The following is a 17,253-nucleotide window of genomic DNA, read 5'->3' on the forward strand; positions in this document are numbered from 1 at the left end:
CCCCAATTCTCAAATGCGAGTATCCTTCAATTGCACTTGTTCAGAGGGTCTCTTCACATTGTGATTAGATTTTCTTGCGCAGCAGGAATGAAAATAGTTCTTCTAGTGTTTTATTGCAATTTTTTTGAGCATTTTTAAAAATTTATCCTCACTGAGACCTGCTCTGTATTTTCTGTTTCTTTTGATGTATTTTTATGAAAAAAGTATGTCATATTAAAAAATGAAAATCTTCCTCTGTTGCAGGTTCCAAAACGTGTGCCTAATGAACACGAATGATGGTTCAATGAGTTGAAACTTACATTTTCATACTTCAAGAAGAAATATATAGCGTGGGTTCAGTGCTTTCCTTAGGGCCCGATTGTTTTCGTTGATTTACGCACATTTTGAGTTCAGATGTATTCTAAAGAAATTGGCCGTAACTTGACATTGGCAAAATAGGTGCGACATTGGGCGCATTTTCACGTCTAACTTCTGGGTTACGTCCATGGAGGAAACTCCAGGCCCATGTATTTACTTTAAGTTGAATTGAGATAAATGTTCAGAGCTAATCGGTTATGAGGTACATTATAACAGCTTAACTCGTTCACAGATGTGTCACTATTTGGTTTTCTGACCACACACAAAATAGCCATAACCAAATATCTCCATCTGATTGGAACTTTTAAAACAACATATTTCTCTGCTACTACAAGATATGCCACTACTGAAAATTAGCATAGAAATTAAAAGCTCATTTAAAAAAAATTCTAATGTACTAATTCGTTTACCATGCGATTGAATGGAATAATGCTTATATTATAACTAGCCCCTTATATTGAAAATCTGAGTACTTTTTTTTATAATATAGTTTACAAGCAACACTAAAAGCCATTACCTAGATCAAGAAAAACCAGGGAGTCCAGTCATAGTTATTATTCTGTCCCAGCAAAGAATAAACCACTAATACCAGATTTGTGGAACACAGCCACTTTCAAAAGCAGCCCTGTACTTTTTCTAGTTTTGCCCTGCTGTTCATAAAATTCCCATTTTTAGAATCATAGAATGGTTACAGCAAAGAAGGAGGCTATTAAGCCCATCAAGCACATGCCGGCTCTTTGTAAGAGCAATCCAGTTAGTCCCATTCCCCTGCTCTTTCTCCAAAGCCCTGCAAATTTTTGGCTAGGATTTTTCTTCAGCAGCACAGAAAAAGAGCTGTTATCTTCTTAAAAAATGAAAATCTATCAGCCTAACTGCCCAAGCCTTCACAACACTCCCTGTACCAGCACTGAAGCAGCCAATACTTGATGCCCCAATATATTTCAAGGAAGCATTAAAAAATTTAAACGTGTGTCAGCTGCTGCATGCTGGCACACAATATTTTCCAGATTTTTACAGTTAGTAAAGGAGTTAGTAAAGGAGTCATGGTACCCCTAAGTGGTCATGAAAATATCCATGATGTGGAGATGCCGGTGATGGACTGGGGTGGACAAATGTAAGGAATCTTACAACACCAGGTTATAGTCCAACAAATTTATTTTAAAATCACAAGCTTTCGGAGATTATCTCCTTCGTCAGATGATTGAATGAAAAGGTTCTCAAATCGCATATCTTATACGATGTTGGGACAGCATCACACCAATCCCAACATCGTATAAGATATGCGATTTGAGAACCTTTTCATTCAATCATCTGACGAAGGAGATAATCTCCGAAAGCTTGTGATTTTAAAATAAATTTGTTGGACTATAACCTGGTGTTGTAAGATTCCTTACATGAAAATATCCAGCACCAGTGTGAGAATAAGTGATAGCACTTATGAACTCAGATTGGTGCCAACCATGTTTCTACTGTTGATTTGTCTTTTGAACCACAATTCAGAGTACCAAAAAAGCAAAGTCAGAACTCTCATCTGGCACTTTCAACTTTTGGAAATCCACCAAAAAGGTGGGCTTCCTTTCAGTCATTTTTCTTTGACTCACAATATTTACAATGGCCAACAGAAGCCAATTCATGTGTGCTTTGACTCTTATTTGCTGCTATAAATGGGATATTCTACTTTTTAAAAAAAAATAGGAGTTCACTCTAGTTCAACTGTAGATAACAGTATATATCAGGTCACAATAATTCTTGGCAAAATATGTGATGTTTCAAGTTAGGCTCACAACCTAAGAGAAACCTCAGTGTCTTGAATCAATACTGAGAATGCAATCATTTAAAACTCAGCCAATATCTCTATTTCATCAAAACTGTCATCTCAATTGATTCAAGATTATAGTGACATTTTGTCAATGTGATTTCACTACAATGGAGCACCACTAATTTTTATTAATTCATTTTAAAGCTGGATACTATAAGAGATAAATAATTAGGATTTTGGTTACTAATAAATATTATTTTGCTTTGACTTAGAAATGTTTATTCTCACATTAGCTAGATCACTAATATTGCATTCAAAACTCTGCACAGATAACAATGCGAATTGAAAAAAATCTGCTCCTTTTTCTCACTGTACATACAAGCCTTTGGGTTACCCAATAGCATCACTTCATAATCCTTGGTAAAGTAAAAAAAACATTTCTTGGGAAATTTAAGATTTTATTTCAAGTGATTCCAATTTTAAAACTAGGTACCAACAATATAAAGTGTTGTATTTTCAACAATATAATTGCCTTTAATACTCTATGACTTCATAAAATGGAACTAAGCTGGAAAGCAGTGGCACTGCATACAAATTCATGACCCAAAAATGTACTTTGACACAGTTTTAAACAGTATTTGGCTGAATGTCTGATTACAATGCTTTTAATTGTTTATTGAGACCTCAAAAGCAAATTTCTCCACAAAACTGTATACAGTATTTTCAACATTTACAAGTTTTTCATAAGTTAAATCCTGAATACAATTTACACTCCTGCAGCCTACAACTAAAAAGAAACTTTTGGAGATATCTACAATCCTAGATTTCAAGGGTTTCAATTTCTAGACTGAAGGAAACATTCATTTTGCTAAGAAAATGTACATTAATGCAGTCTACTCTCAATAGGAAAATCTATAATTTTTTTAAAACCTAAAAGAGAATCTCAATTTTTAAATGGAGCCTGAACTGTGAGATTTGTATTTCTGAATTGTAAAATCTTACTTTTGGGAGTGCTGCAAACTCATTCTCCAGTTTGAGGAACTACACACGTGTGGCATTTACCCATCAGAATTCTATAATCTGCAAGGCAATTTCTGATTTACCTGTATCGATACAGCACACAAAACCACTATTAACTTGTTTCACTGACTTAGAATGAGAGTGGAGTGGCCACAAAAGCTTATGTATATAAACAAGTCAGTTGTAATTCATCTTAAGACGACTATGAATACTCACTGAGTAAAGACACCAAATAGTGTGGCACTGAGCCACAAATCCAGAAAGTCATAGGGTACATCTTCAGTCTGTACTCAATTCACCTCAATAGGGAAAAGCAAAAATTAGGAATTTTTACTCTTGACTCTATCCAGTGACCTCAACTTTAGCTCGTCTTTGGCTCCCTCTACAAACTCCGTTCCCTCGCCACTAATTCCATCTCCTTCCCCAGGTGCTGTCTCAGGCTAAGCCAGACTATTTGCAACCTCTGCGTTCTCTATGACCCTGTGCTGAGTTTCCGACTCCATATCCTCTCCATTCTTCCGTCTTCCACCCTCCATAAACTTGAGCTCATCCAAAACTCTGATTCCCATGTCTTAACCCACACCAAGACTCGTTCACCCATCACCCCCATGCTTGCTGACTTACACTGGCTCCTGGACCACCAGCGCCTCAAATTTTAAATTCTCATCCTCACCTCATCTTATTTCTGTGACCTCCTACAGCCCTACAACTCTCCAAGAACTTTGACATACTCCAATACTGGCCTATTATGCATCCCAGACTCCCTTCGCCCCACCATTGACAGCTATGACTTAAGCCGTCTAGGCCCTAATCTCTCGAATTTCCTCTCTAAATCTCTCTCCCCTCCTTTAAGATCTTCCTTAAAACCTAAAACCTTAGTCTTCCCTCCTAATATCTCCTTCTTTGGCTCAGTGTCAATTGCACTCCTGTGAAGCACCTTGAAACATATATAAATCTAAGTTGTTGTGTGGATGTTGGGTGAAAACAGCATTAGGCTCCACTGTGATGGGCCCACAGTTGAATATCTTGCCAACAATCAGCATCCAACCACTCACACTTAGGAGAGTTTCCAGGGCCCACTGGCACCTGTGAAACTAACCCTACCATTGAGAAAGTGAGGAGTAAGGGGAGGATATTAAAGGGAAAATGAAAAGGAAAAAAAAATAGTATGCAGGTGGCCTTGTGGCATGCTGGGTTTAAAATGGGCATTTCCAGTAACTCGGTGGCCAGTTTTTCTACCAAGACAACAGATCTGAAATACAAAGTGGGTGATATTTATTATACCGTGACTTGGAAGTCACGGCACAATAAATACTATCAAATGCGTACTGCAAATATTAGGGTTCAACTTCAGCACTAAAGATGAGAGAAGGAAGATCTAAATGTAAAGGAAGTTATACTTTTTGGATGAATTTGTTGTGTTGTGGTGTTGCTTTTGTCCTTTTATGGGGGTGCTCCTTTCTGCTCTGCTTCTTGACTGACGACTACTTGTAGCCCGGGGAGTGGGTGGCGAGAAGGGACTTCGGGCTTCCCCAGTGACAGTTATTCTGCACCCGGTACATGACGGTGCTGAGCACCGGGGGTGCCGGGCCCTTGAGCAGAGAGGCCCGCAGCGGCGCCGAGTTCCCGCACCGTCAGCAGCAGCCGCCGCCGCCGCCGCCGTCGACACTCACCTCCGCCTCACCGACTCCGCTCCTCTCTCCTGCTTTGTGTTCCGTGGTTTCTTTTATCTCCTTTCCCCACCCTCGATCCCGTCGCCGAGCGGCCGCGCTCACTCTCACTCCTGATCCCACTCCTCCTCTTTCCAACTGATTCCCGATCCTGCTTCACTCCTCCCCGGGATGAGGTCAAATGGACTGCGCCAGGAATCGCCCGACTGCGCACGCGCCGCCCAGTCCCATCCCCGCTGCCAGGAGCGGGGGACACAGAACAAAAGGGAGAAAGTAGCCGGGGTGTTGCAGGATCCGCGTCCTGATCCTGCTAACGGGGTCACTCCGAGCTGCAAGCAGAGTGAATCACTGAATACTGTAACAAAAGGCGCTGTATTAATATCTTTCTATCAGCTGTGTGGGAATGGCATTTGCCTTCTCCTCCCCGCGTTCTCTTTAGCAAAACCCCCTAATTCACAGATGGCACTTGGACAGCTCTTTAGAGATTGTATCAAGCTGACTGTCTCAGTCTTCAAACTTCACATCAATAATAGTCCGAGTATTCTTGGATTTGGAGTTTATATTGTCCCTTTATTGTAAAGGAATCCTAGTGCTTTTAAAAGTCTGACTTGAACAAAGTTAATCACAAGTTTCACCTAAAGTTGTGCGCAAAAAGTTGGTTTTGGGAAGTTTTTTTAAATTGTGAGACCTGGATAAAGGGCTCAATAAGTGAGGTAGCTTTATACCACTTGTGCTACACATCAAATACAGTATTATTGCCCCTGCTGCCAAGCTAACTTAATTTAATGTGAAAGTTTAAAACTACTCAGGATGTCCCCCATGGTTCTGTGGTTAAGTGAATCACCTAACGTGTTATTGGGCCATAGGGATAGAAAGATCCCACATTTTATCCCTGAACTATGCTGAGTTAGCTGATCACAGCGATTGAAGCACAGTGCCCCCAGCTTAGGGAGGCCAAAACATTTCAAACAGGGTTTCTGCATCTCATAGCTATCCAGTGATTTGTGTTAGAAAATACAAATGTATGGACATTGGATGATGACTGGATGAGGCCTACCCCTTATCCAAGATTTGACATGAAGAATGGCCACTCAGGAGCCTTACCCCAGCATGGGTTTGCACCTTCAGGATAGGAGCAGAGGAAAAAACGTTCTCAGTCAGTTCACTGATTAAGTAATAGAATCATAGAAAGGTTACAGCACGGAAGGAGGCCATTCGGCCCATCGAGTCCGCGCCGGCTCTATGCAAGAGCAATCCAGCTAGTCCCACTCTCCCACCCTATCCCCATAGCCCTGCATTTTTTTTCCTTTCAAGTACTTATCCAGTTCCCTTTTGAAGGCCATGATTGAATCTGCCTCCACCACCCCCTCGGGCAGTGCATTCCAGATCCTAACCACTCGCTGTGTAAAAAAGTTTTTCCTCATCACCTTTGATTCTTTTGCCAATCACTTTATATCTATGTCCTCTGGTTCTTGACCCTTCCGCCAATGGGAACAGTTTCTCAATATCTACTCTGTCTAGACCCTTCATGATTTTGAATACCTCTATCAAATCTCCTCACAGCCATCTCTGTTCCAAGGAAAACAACCCCAGTAACTCCAGTCTATCCATGTAACTAAAGTCCCTCATCCCTTATTCTCTATCTCATCATCCAGGGAGCTCTGGCTTTAGTTGCCTTGCCTTTCCCCCTCCTGGGAATGTATCTAGACTGTACCTGAACCATCTCTTTAAAAGCCGCTTACAGATTTGCCTGCCAGTCTTTGATTCCCATTTACCCGGGCCAGATCCACTCTCAACCCTTTGAAATTGGCCCTCCTTTTTACTCTAGATTGCTCCTTGTTTTTTTCCACAGCTAATCTAAACCTTATGATAATATGATCACTGTTCCCTAAATGTTCCCCTACCGACACTTGCTCCACTTGACCCACCTCATTCCCCAGAACCAGATCCAGCAATGCCTCCTTCCTCATTGGGCCGGAAACCTACTGATCAATAAAGTTCTCCTGAACATACTTCACAAATTCTTCCCCCTCTCTGCCCTTTACACTATTACTATCCCAGTCTATATTAGGATAATTGAAGATAATTGAAGATCCCCATTATCACTACTCTATGGTTCTTGCACCTCTCTGTAATTTCCCTGCAAATTTGCTCCTCCATATCTTTCCCATTAATTGGTGGTTAGATTATAGGTTGTAGGTTAGATTATAATCTAACCTATTCTATTACTCACGCCGGTTTAAGCTTAAATTATGGTTAATAACAGACAAATCACTGTTCTTTTCTCTTATCTGATTAGAGTTTCCAACTAGCCGATTCTGTGGAATGGAATGGCTTATCACTGTTGCCATGGTAATCTGTCTGCAGTGAAGCTGTTTGAATTTGAGTTTCCAACTCAGATCTAACTTCTCTTCCCCATAATATATATTATGGTGGAAAGAATGAGGAGAGGCAATATAAACCAAATGGCACAACCCTAAAGGGGGTGCAGGAACACTGAGATGGTGGAAATGGTGGAAAAGAATTTAAAACAGAAAATGCTGAAAACACTCAGCAGGTCAAGCAGCATCTGTGGAGAGAGGAAAGTAGGGTTAACGTTGCAGGTCAATGACTTTTTTTCAGAACTTTGAAGAGAAGAGCAGAACGTCTTCAAGGTGGACATTCCGAGGAACTAATGAATTGTTAGACACTCACTGAAATATTGTTTCTGCAGATTAGTTTTGAATTTACCACCTTCAAGCTCAAGCCATGTCCTCTGGTTCTACTGTTCTGGACAAGATGAAGCTGCAATCATATCACCTCTCAACCTTTTCTTTTCAACATTTACCTGAGGAAGGAGGAAGTCTCCGAAAGCTTGTGAATTTAAAATAAAATTGCTGGACTATAACTTGGTGTTGTAAAATTGTTTACAATTTTCTTTTCCAGCGAAAGAATGCCCAATTTACATAATTGCTCCTCATAATCCAATCGCTTCACCCCCTCAATCATTCTGGTTGCTCTCTTCTCTGTACCCTTTCAACAGTTACAATATCTTTTTTGTACTGTGGCGGCCAGAACTGTACACTATATTCTAAGTGCGGTCACACCAATGATTTATAAAGCGGCAGGATTACCTCGCTATTTTGGCTCAATATTGACTGTTTAATACATTCCCACATCTAATTTGCTTTACTCAATCCTACTGAGCATTGTTACGATAGCTTCAATTTAATGTCAATCGGGACCGCCAGATCTCTTTCATTTTCCATGCATTTTATTTTCTTCCATTTAAGTAATAGTCCCTTAATGGATTTTTTTGTCCCCATGTGAAGCACTTTGCATTTCTCCACATTGAATTTCATCTGCCACCTGTCTGCCCAATTTCCAAATATTTTCAAATCCTCCTGTAGCTTATCCTGTTCAGCTTTGGAGTCTACCATCCTTATTAGCTTTGTATCATCTGCAAATTTAGCCACTGTGCTTTTGACTCCTAGCTTCAGATCATTTATGAATATATTAAACAAAAGAGGTCCAAAAACAGACTCCTTTGGGACCTCACTGGTAACATTCCCCTAGGCTGATGACAATCCCTGGAAGAGAGGTGGGTGAATTAAACAATGAAACATAAAGCAAATACTGCAGATGCTGGAAATCTGAAATAAAAACAGAAAATGCTGGAAACATTCAGCAGGTAAGGCAGCATCTGTGGAGAGAGGAAAGTAGAGTTAACATTTCAGCTTGATGACCTTTCGTCAGAAACCCTACATTCCTCTCTCTACTAATGCTACCTGAGTGTTTGGAGCATTTTGTTTTTATTTCAGATATCCAGCATCTGCAGTATTTTGCTTTTTGTTTATGGTGGAAAAGAGTTTCTGTCAATGTTGGAAATGTCAATGTCAGGGCCAATGAGCAAAGCTGCATATTCAAGTATCCCTATGCAGAATTCTATTTCCCCAATTTGAGATAAGCATGAAGAGACAGTATAACTAAGATGTGGAGTGGGTATGTTGATATCTGAGGAGAAAGCAGGTGGTTTGATGCTTCCAGTGTGGACTCTATCAGGGCACAACTGTAGTGGGGTTTCTGCGCCCAGGTGTTTGACCTTTTTTTATTCTCTTTTGGGCCTGGTGGACCTACCGTGCGTTTCTAACATTCCCTGTTTTCATTTCAGACCTCATGCCTTTCCTGCACTATTCACTATCTCAGCTATTTGCATGTTCTTTTATTCTTTGAATATCTTTTCATTGCCTCACTGAGGTGATCTTTCATATCATTTAACAGATTCCTGCTTCCCTATTATGCATTGGCAGGTGATTCTACCCATTAACTTTGACTTGGTGATTGGAGTATCTGTTGTCTCTTCCTTTTTTTCTCTTCCAAACTACAAATGGGCTTGCTTATCTTTCAGTTTTCAGTTCTGAAGAAAGGTTTACCGATGATAATGGCCCTGCTGTGTATTTCCAGTATTTTGTTTTTAAAGAAAGCACTTGCACTTATATAGCACCTTTCATGGCCTCAAGATTCCTCAAAGTGCTTCACAGCCAATTTAGTACATTTTTGGAGTGCAGTTACTGTTGTAATGCAGACAAAAAAGCCAATTTGCACATTGCAAAATCCCACAAATAGCAATGAAATAAATTACCAGATAATCTCTTTTAAGTGATGTTAGTTAAGGGCTAAATATTGGTCAGCACACCAGTGGAGCTCTTCTGTTCTTCTTCAAATAGTGCCATGGGACCTTTTACATCCACCTGAGAGTGCAGTTTAATGTCCCATCTGAAAGATGGCACTTCTGATAGTTTAGCACTCCCTCAGTACTGTGGTGACTTGTCAGCCTAGATTATGGGCTTAATTCTCAGGAGTGGAGCTTGAACTCATGACCTTCTGACTCAGAGTGCAATCACTGAGCCAAGGCTGATACTACAAATTTTTATTTCAGTATAATTATACCTGTCCACACAATGTTATGAGGAAGAATTCCTGGTATTGCACTGTATGATGCAGTGTAACTGAGGCATGAAATGTAGTTTTGTGACAGTGCAGATTATGGGTGAAGTGCTTCTGTGGAACTGCGTCAGTCATTGATGTTTTTATAATACATCCTGTTATTTTAGTAAATGTTTTGGTTTAGATTTCGTTTTATAATTGAAGAAAAATAATTGAGCCAGGAACTCTTTTATTTGTTAGGGGATTAGATCACGGAGGAGGCTCATATCAGAATTTTGTTCTCCCATTGAAAACAATAGAAGGACAAGAGGGACAAGAGCACATGTGAATGTCATCCTGCCCAGGGCAAGACACATTTTTCCTGCTCCCTCATGTTGCTATTGTGAGTGAATGTGTTGTAGAAGAGTTTATGACATGGAACCGAAAGAGTTTGATGATTCATTTAGATTTCCAGTTTGTTTCAGAGGCTAAAGGCAATGTAAACAAAGCGGCTGTGCTGCTGCCAACCATCCAAACACCCAACAAGGCCTAGATGTCAGAGGTAGAGGCAACTATGTTTTTGGCTGCCAGTGAGCTGAATGGCCCAGTCTGCCTGCACAGGCCAGCAAAGCAGTTTTGCATTTGCTGACCGATATGGACCTTCCCGGCCATCAGCTACATGGTCACAAAAATAATTGTGTACAAGCATTTCTATGCATCAAATGTAGGTGGTGAATTAAAATGGTGTCATCATTGTACAGTCCATTGATCAAGCAGTTTTCATGGGACCGACCTACAAAATAATGCCACCTGCACTTCTCTGAAAAGGAGCTACCAAGGAGTTTAAAACTGCTTTGGCTAATATGCTGTGCATGCACGCAGTATATGAATGCAATATGTTGGTGCACGCTTGCTTATCTTTTACCATTTTTTTCACACAATTGTTTTTAAGCTTTCCAGAGCCACATCACAAGGTGCTATGTTCTGGTCTAGCAAAACTGTTTGAAAATGAGCCACTTTGACTGGCAGAAACCTCCATTTTTTTTGTTTGGCACCATAGCCATCTTTTACTCCTTCCTGTTGGTGAAACTGTGCAGCAATATAAATGGGTGGTTTCACCAACAGGAGGAAGAAATGCAGAAAGCTCAGAACCACTTGCTATTCTAGATTTGTAGCATAAACACAGCAGAACATCTTAAAGCAGTTTTTATATTTCTTCTGTGTCATAATATTTCTGCCGGCTCCTGAAATGCTGATCTTGCGTAGCCAATGGAAACTACAAGTAATCTTGCCAGATTCATTAAAGCCAATCTCTGGGATGACTTGTTATAAAATAGGTCTTCCCTGCAGCCAAGCTTAGCAAATCCAGCAAAAGGCTGTGGCACTAAAAACCACTAAAGCAGCTTAATGGACAATATGATAGATAATGCTTCTTAGAATCATAGAATCATAAAAAGGTTACAGCACAGAAGGAGGCCATTCAGCCCATCGAGTCCATGCCGACTCTGTGCAAGAGCAATCTAGCTAGTCTGACTCCCCCGCCCTATCCCCATAGTCCTGCAAATTTTTTCCTTTCAAGTACTTATCCACTTCCCTTTTGAAGGCCATGATTGAATCTGCCTCCACCACCCCCTCGGGCAGTGCATTCCAGATCCTAATCACTCGCTGTATAAAAAAGATTTTCCTCGTCACTTTTTGGTTCTTTTGCCAATCACCTTAAATCTATGTCCCCCGGTCCTTGACCCTTCTGCCAATGGGAACAGTTTCTCTCTATCGACTCTGTCTAGACCCTTCTTTAGGGTTTTTATATGAACAGGAAAGGCTAGATTGGAAAATATTGGCAACCTATGAACTGATTTTAAAAATCCCTACTTATTTGTGACTTGAGCAGAAAAGATACTTTTCTGAAAAATAAAATGAACTCTTGTGTCTGTTTGTGTTCATTATGAACAAATATGTTAAACTATCAAATTAAATAAAAATGAAACATAATCAGATCAATGCTAGAGTTTTGAAATACTACAAAAAGGAATATTTTATTCATTTTTGTGATTCTGAAAGAGGTAATCACTAGCAGTTTTTATAGCTTTATTTAATTTAAAAACATTATCCAGTTTGTAAATTACTTTATTCCACACTCCTAACCACTGCCCCCATCTCTTGGTCTTGCTGTGCAATGTACTGATTCCATGACTATCAAAAAAGAAGCATTCAAACCTGTTGCTAGTATTATATCAATATTATTCTGTGGCCAATCACAAAGAATTGTGTGGCTACAGCACAAGTTGAAGGAATCTCCAGCTTTCCCCTCTAATTGAAGATTAGTTAATAAATTATTATTTTATAGACCTGAAGAAACTAAGGATGCTTTTATTGTGATGTTATTTGGTTAATGCAGCCTCGATATTCAATCACAGACAAGGCCATATGCAACCACTTCCTTGTATCCCTCACCACCTACATTTCCCTACCTCCTTCCACCCCACTTCCTTCTGCGTCTGCCCCAGGAAAAAACTCTCCCTTGAGTCACTTACAACTGTACCTTCTAACTAACAACTGCCCAGCCTTTGACCCTCCGTCCATCACAGTACTTCTGCAGTTGACAATCTGCTCAACAACTCCATCACCTGCACCTTTGATGTCCTTATCCCCAGCAAAACCTTTACTCTCTCCCATCCCCGTCATTCCCCTAGTATCATCCCCTATCTTCGCTTCCTCAAGTCCAAGTGGCACAGATTTGAACGTATCTGGCACATAACTGGTTCAGCCATCCATCATCGGATCTGGTTGGACCACATCAAGCGCTATCAGACCTCATTCTCCCCTGCCAAAATCGCCTACTACTCTAGAATCATCCTGGAGAGCAAAAATAGCCCCTGGCTTCTTTCCTGTACTACCACCAACTGTCTCCTTAAACCCACCTCCCCTGTCCCTTCCCCTCATCTTCCACTCAACAACAAATGAAAGGAGCTCATGGACTTCTTTGTCACTAAGATTGAGACTATCGATTTTAGATTTTAGACCAGCTTTTTAAGAGAGAGACGTCAATCCAACTTCTTTCCCCCCATTAATATACTGTCTTAAGCAGTCTCTCTTCTGTAAGACTGGAAGCCGAATCAGAAAACAAGCCTGATCAACTGCTAATGCCCAATAAACTATGTTTTGGTTTTCAATATTGGCCTATAGAAGAAATTTACAGGACTATGAGGAAAGAGCAAGGGAGTGGGACTAATTGCATAGCTCTTTCAAAGAGCCGGCATGGGCACGATGGGCTGAATGGTCTCCTTCTGTGCTGTATGATTCCATGATTCTATGGTTCTATCTGTTCAGCTATCCCTGCTGCATCCCTTCCTTCCCCTTGGCCATTCAGCCAAACTTCCCCCAGGCTTCCCCTTAGTCTAGTTCTGAACCCGTTTTTGTACTTTCTCTCCTATCTCACTTCATACCCTCTCCAAGCTCATCTTTTCCAGGAGATCTACCTCCTGCTTCATTGACCCAATTCCCACTAAACAGCTGACCATCCAACTTCCTTTCCTGGTCGCCATGCAAGCTGGCATTATAAATGAATCCCTTTCTTCAAGTTGCTGTCCTCATCCCCTTCTTCAAAAAGCCCACCCTTGGCCCTCTGTCCTTTCAAGCTACTGCCCCATTCCAACCTCTCTTTCCTTTCTAAAGTCTATTAAAATGAGTTGTCGCTTTCTACATCTGTGCCCATCTTTCCTGAAACTCCAGGTTTGAATCTTTCCAATCAGGTTTCTGCTCATGCCACTGAGACAGGTAGGGGAAAGGCCATGAAGGGATTTAAACATGAGGATGAACATTTTAAATTGGAGGCTTTGGAGGACCAGAAGTCAATATAAGTTATCGAGGACAGGGGTGATGGGTGATTGGGATTTGGTGCAGGATAGGATACGGGCAACAGAGTTTTGGATAACATGAAGTTTATAGATGGTGGAGGATCGGAAGCCACTGGAATAGTCAAGTGACAAAAGTATGGATAAGGGTTTCAGCAGCAGATGCACTGAGGCAGAGGTGTAGGTGGGTGATGTTACGGAAATGGAAGTAGTCGGTTTTTGTGATGGAGATATTTTGCTACAGTATCATTAATGGTTCCATATAGAACACAAAGGCAATTTAGCTTGAGCAGAGGGCAGGAGAAACTTCTTTACATGGAGAGTTGTGACGCTGTGGAATTCACTTCCAGGGTTAGTGGTTGAGGCAGAAACTATGTCAACATTCAAAATTAGATTGGATAGGTGGATGAAGGAAAAGGAGTTGAAGGGAAATGGGAACAGGGTGGATAAATGTGATTAGAACTATTTGCCCGCATACCTCCGAGCTTCATTTTCCATTTGTCCAGTTTGCCTTTCTCGTCAAAAATGTCTCTGATTGGTTGCAGCAATTTGACAAACCTTTCCAACACTTTGCCCCAACTCAGTCAGCGCATATTTTCAAAGTACACGATTTCTGAATAAGGGGTATCAGCCTCTTTCAGCAGCTCGACAAACTGCTGATAATTTAGCACTTTGGATCGGAAAAAATTTATGATGTTTACAACAATTTCCATTGCAATTTTCAACAAATCATCAGCTGCCATCTGAGCACAAAGACTCATTTGGTGAATTATACAGTGAAAGGAGACTAGTGACTGCTGTGTGTTTCTGATCTCACTCAGATATTTTTTCAGCAATATAACAAATCCAGAGTTTTGTCCAATCATGATACCAGCTTGTCCAGGTTCAGCTCAAATCTTTTGATGACGAGTTTTCCAATAGCCAAAATGTCAGAAAAACATAAGCAGTCTTTCAATCCTGTAAGTGCCAACAGCTATTCTCCCAGTTCAAAGTCTTGCTTAACAAATCATACCTAGAACACCAACTGGGCAGTTCCACAAATGTCGCAGGATTCATCCAGTGCAAGTGAAAATGTAAAAGAATCTTTCTGCTCAGCTTTCAGTTGAGATTTGATGCTGCCAGACAGAACCAGCAAATGATGACAAACTGTCTGATGATTCAATCGCAGCTCTCAAATTTTCTGCAGAACATAATTTCTGATTTTCACTTCATAGTTCTCCAGTAAAGTGTCTAAGACTGTCACCATAATCGCTTTCATCACCTCTCTATCAGAAGAAGTACCAGAATCCAAGCAGTTTTGGAACTGGACAAAGATCTGATGACGAGAAAAATTGTTTCGGAACCATTTTCTACTGATTGTGAGTGCATTTTAGTTGAGAAGTTTCATGCACTCTTTTCTGCAAACCGATTGATAATTTTCTGTCAAATTTAGTATGCATGTTCAAAATGTTTCTTCAAATTATCCACCTTATTCTCAGCAAATGACTGTGCACAAAAGGCAAAATGACTTCTCATCATTTTTCACAACTAAAAACTGAATTTTCCATTCATCACGAAATTTTCGTCCAACTTTCGTTCAATCTGGACCCTTTTTGATTGGAGGCTCCCAGGCAAATCAGTCAGCTCTCCAAATAAGCTATTCACAGAAACTGTCGCTGTTTCCCTATTTCCTGTGACAAATCTATCCATTTGCAAATCTATTCAATCCTTTATTCATTTTTCTTTCACAAGGCATGCTAGACCCGCCGCTGTACTCCATCCAGAATGTGGTTGGGTGCTGCTTTCCCTTTGCTATGATGTACCTTGTTGGAGCTGCTTGTTATAGCTGGGCTGGAACAGTTATTGGTCGAGCTGACCACGAGGACAGCTTCTCCTCTGCGTAAAATGTTGCTGGTGTTTCCATGGTGCTGAAGTCTGGCATTTTCACCTGTGTTATACACCATTTTTGCAGATACGGTTAGTATGGTTCCATTGGACAAGCAGAGAGAAGCTTACCTGTGTTCTCTGCTGGCAAGCTGCACAGCTTTAGCTGATTAAACTCCAGTTGTATTCTCACATACACTTCGGGATCCCTTAGCCTCAGCTCTTGCCAATCTGCTCCTGACTGACTCAATGATCATGCTGGAAAATATATGTGCTTGGGTATCAGGTGAGAACAGTATTCACTTTGGATGTGATGTAGCCTACAACTGAAGTGTGTGCAAGTTTGCTCTCCTGTTGTTATCCAATTCGACATGCAAACAGAGAAGCAATTTTGTGATGTTGTAAGTTTGAAGAACATACACAGTGACACAAGTGGCTACCCTGTAGCCATGTGTTTGCGAAACCATGACCATGAGGGTGAATTTTCTCTAAGCTTCTCCCATTTTGCTGCCATAAATTTGGCAGATATCTCGTTTACATCCGTAAATGGGGTTTCCACCGAAGTTACAGTGGCAGAGTGGGAGAACCCTAAGTAAATTCACCCGTCTTGTATCGTGCAGTTACATTGTGTTACAAAAATGTTTGTTATGACGGCCTTTGAAGAAGCAAGTGTGACAACAGTGATAGTGGTAAGCTGAGTTTGAAGGAGTGCCCTTCTGTTATATGGCAAACATTGAAAAAGCTGTGTTGTACATTGAGAGGAAACAGTTAATGGAATGCATAATTCTATCAGCTATTTGGTGTAGGGCACTTTGTAGTTCCCTTCAAGTCTGATTTCTTCCTCATCCGTATCCAGGTACTTCAGGTGCTAAATACTTAAATCTTGCAGTGACTTTCTCCCAGGTACTGAACACAGCTCTTCTTTAAGGAGGGTGCCTGGCAGATATTTCATGCAGCAGGTCATCTACTGGTGAATCACAAAATCAGGCTTTTATGCTGCTATAATGCTTTATTTTGCTGGTGCTGCACTGCTGAACCCTTCTGTATCTTTAAATACTTGCAGCAGTGCTCCCAGATTCCAGCCAACTGTGTTTGAGCTTCCAGGCTTCACCCATATTGCAATGAAGGAGCTTGCCTTCAATACTGACTGCTGCTCCCACTTTTGTAAATACCACTGCATTTATCTTTTAGGGCAAATTCTGCAGAAGCCAGATCAACTTTAAAACAACTATGCATGCGCAAGCTTATATATTGTGCCATTTTATTAATTGCAAGCATTGAATATTTTGCTGGGTCTGGTGTCCTCTCCATTGGGCAAGGTCCATGGAAGCCAACGATAGCAAAACTGCTTCATCAATAATTACAGAGAAGTGCTGGAGTTGATTAGACCGTTTATAGCAAAAATTCATGGTTTCCTTTATGCTTCCATCAGTGATGCAGATCATCACTCCTAGTATGGTGTTACCCATTGTCTCTGACACAATTACCACTTTTTTATATTCACAGTAATGTTCCAAACTTTAGGGGTGCTCCCAAAACTGTGAATGTAAATGCTCTATAAAATAAGGATAAAAAACTCATGAGGGTCAAATATGTCTTTTGAACATAACATGGTACAAAAGCTTTCAAGAGGATGCTTCTGCTGCACTATGGGCTATAAATTGGGCCATGTAGCGCCTGTTTTTTAGCCGCTACGCTGCCTCCTAAGGTCCCAAAATGACGTCCGGAATGTGCGCGCACGCTTCTAGCATGACATGCACTGGATGACATCTCGGTAAAGGCATTTGCGCACGCTCAGATAACGGACGCCGGTACCATGTAAAGT

At 40.8% G+C, this 17,253-nt stretch overlaps 1 protein-coding gene across 4 annotated transcripts in view; it reads right to left on the reverse strand.

Moving 5' to 3' along the window:
* The window catches only part of nck2b (NCK adaptor protein 2b), a 79,663-nt gene extending 74,641 nt beyond the window's left edge, over positions 1-5,022 (reverse strand). The window contains exons 1-2 of one of the 4 annotated variants that reach the window (XM_067986189.1): positions 4,810-5,021; positions 3,353-3,435 (exon numbers count right to left, since the gene is read on the reverse strand). The gene's annotated coding sequence lies outside the window, so the exon portion shown is untranslated. Of the gene's footprint in view, positions 1-3,352; positions 3,436-4,536; positions 4,761-4,809 lie in introns of those variants that run through there. The other 3 variants (XM_067986191.1, XM_067986188.1, XM_067986190.1) reach the window with 3 other exon arrangements.
* Positions 5,023-17,253: the final 12,231 nt, after the last annotated feature.

Source organism: Heptranchias perlo, chromosome 6, assembly GCF_035084215.1.
Source record: "Heptranchias perlo isolate sHepPer1 chromosome 6, sHepPer1.hap1, whole genome shotgun sequence".
Classification (NCBI taxonomy): domain Eukaryota; kingdom Metazoa; phylum Chordata; class Chondrichthyes; order Hexanchiformes; family Hexanchidae; genus Heptranchias; species Heptranchias perlo.